Genomic DNA, 2,506 nt, shown 5'->3' with positions numbered 1-2,506 from the left:
GCCTGGCTAATTTTTCTGTATTTAGTAGAAATGGGGGTCTTGCTCTTGCTTAGTCTGGTCTTGAACTCCTGAGTTCAAGCAATCCTCCCGCCTCCTAGAGTACTAGGATTATGGGCCTGAGGCAGCCATCAACAAGAATCTCTAAATTCCAGAGGGATCAAGTGGGGAGAAAAAGGTAAATGTTTATTTTCTGTTTACAAATGTATAATCTACTACATTGTTACAAGTTATAGTTAGCTTAAGAGAAAGGAGAAGGGGTTTCCTAAATCCATAAAATAGAACATTAAAGAACTAGCAATGTTCCCAACAAAAAAAGGCATAAAATTAAAGCCATTCTTCATGAGTTCATTGAGTGCCATGTAATCAATTCCAGTGTTGCTTGATCTTAGGATAGCAATTTCATGAATCCATCAATTTCTAAACTAGAGTTCTGGAGATCCCTAGTCAGTCCAGTGGATGCTCTTAAAGTTACCTAGGCAATGTCATGAGAAGCCTGTACCTGGAGTACCTGTCATAATCCTTTCCTTGAATTTCAGATCCTCTCCTTTGTCAGAGACAAGTCATCTGGCCTGTAGCTGATTATAGGAGCTTTCAGAAAGCATCAGAGTGAAGTAATAGCTGTCTGCGAATGACAAAGGTATAAAATGGCCATGATTAAAGATCTGATGAGAGTTCATTATAACGCAGTTGACAGGAAAATATGGTTGTTTCTGGGGCATTTGAAATAGTAACTGAAATTAAAACTGATAACATTTACCAGGACATATCGTGGATAGGGTGACGCTGACGAATTTCCAGGAATTTCTGAACCAGTAACATTTCCCATAGAGACATAACTTTCCTCCTGGTGATTTTCTACCATCTGACTCCCACCCTGCTCCTTGGCTATAAATTCCCACTTGCCCATGCTGTATTCAGAGCTGAGCCCAATCTCTCTCCCCCGCTGCAAGACCCATTGCAGTGGTCCCTGTACTTGTCGCGATAGTCCTGAACAGTCTTTCTTACCATGTTTTAACAGGTATCATTGAATACTATTTTCTTTATATATACATGGGAGATAACCAGAGGAAAATGAGTAAGTCTCCAAGAGGTGGCTTTGAGTTGAGGCTTAGATACTATCTTTGCTGATTTTCTTCTAGAATTCTTATCATTTTGTATTTTTATTTGTCTGAAGACTACTTTGAGTGAATTTTTATATAAGTTGTCAAGTTTATGTCTACACTTACTTCATTCTGTATGTTCTCTACTTAATTGTTTCCTCCCTCACCATTTCTTTTTTTTTTTTTTTGAGACAGAGTCTCTGTTGCCCTGGTTGGAGTGAGTGCCGTGGCATCAACCTAGCTCACAGCAACCTCAAACTCCCAGGCTCAAGCGATCCTCCTGCCTCAGCCTTCCGAGTAACTGGGACTACAGGCATGCACCACCGTGCCCGGCTAATTTTTTCTATGTATTTTTAGTTGTCCATCTAATTTCTTTCTATTTTTAGTAGCAACGGGGTCTTGCTCTTGCTCAGGCTGGTCTCGAACTCCTGAGCTCAAACAATCCGCCTGCCTTGGCCTCCCAGAGTGCTAGGATTACAGGCGTGAGCCACCGCGCCCGGCCTCCTTCACCATTTTTGTAAAAGACACGGGTCAGTGAGTCCATTTCAGTTTGAATTTCCAAATCCTCGCACTGAATCCTCTGAACTTGGAATTTAACTGGCTCTGCAGCACGGCCAGGAGCACTGCTCGCTGCCGCTGCCCCGTGAGTGCCGAGGGCTGCAGTGCCAGCGACGGCCAGCAGGGGGCGGACCACACATGATACCCTCTGGCTCCGTGCCCTGCGTGAGGCTGTGTGCCCTGCGTGGGCCTGCGCGCCCTGCGTGAGCCCACCCGGCGCCGCCCCCTCAGCGCAGCCGCCCAGGTGCCACCTCAGGGCTGCCGGGGCCCTGCCAGTTAGTCAGGCGTTCCTGTGCACAGAACTGAGGCCCCCAGGGTGCATGAGATCTTCCTGCCCACAGCCGCCTGCTGAGGGGCAGCCGGTCCTCAGAGACCCGGGAGGGGCTCCGTGTGGAAATTTGGAAATGGGGAATCCACAGTTTCCTCCACACCGGGTCCCCCAGCCCAGGACGTGGTGGCCACAGGTGTGACGACCACGTGGTGGCCTCTCCACGCTGATGTGGTATCAGACTCTCACCCTGGCGCTTGGTTGCACCGCTCTGCTGAGCTGGACGTGGGTCTCGCTCAGCCTCTGTGAGGGAGTTTGGCCTCCTCTCTGCCTTGCTGACACGGTGTTGACGTGGTTGTTTATGAATGTAGTTTCCTTCCAATAATTTCATCATTTTAGCTCACTGCAACCTCAAACTCCTGAGCTCAAGTGATCCTCCTGCCTCAGCCTCCCAAGCAGCTGGGACTATAGATGTGCACCACAGTGCCTGGCTAATTTTTCTGTATTTAGTAGAAATGGGGGTCTTGCTCTTGCTTAGTCTGGTCTTGAACTCCTGAGTTCAAGCAATCCTCCCGCCTCC

This window comes from Propithecus coquereli, unplaced genomic scaffold (assembly GCF_000956105.1).
Source record: "Propithecus coquereli isolate 6110/MARCELLA unplaced genomic scaffold, Pcoq_1.0 Scaffold531, whole genome shotgun sequence".
NCBI classification, from domain to species: domain Eukaryota; kingdom Metazoa; phylum Chordata; class Mammalia; order Primates; family Indriidae; genus Propithecus; species Propithecus coquereli.
The sequence above is the reverse complement of the archived record's forward strand: the minus strand, read 5'-3'. Positions refer to the sequence as shown.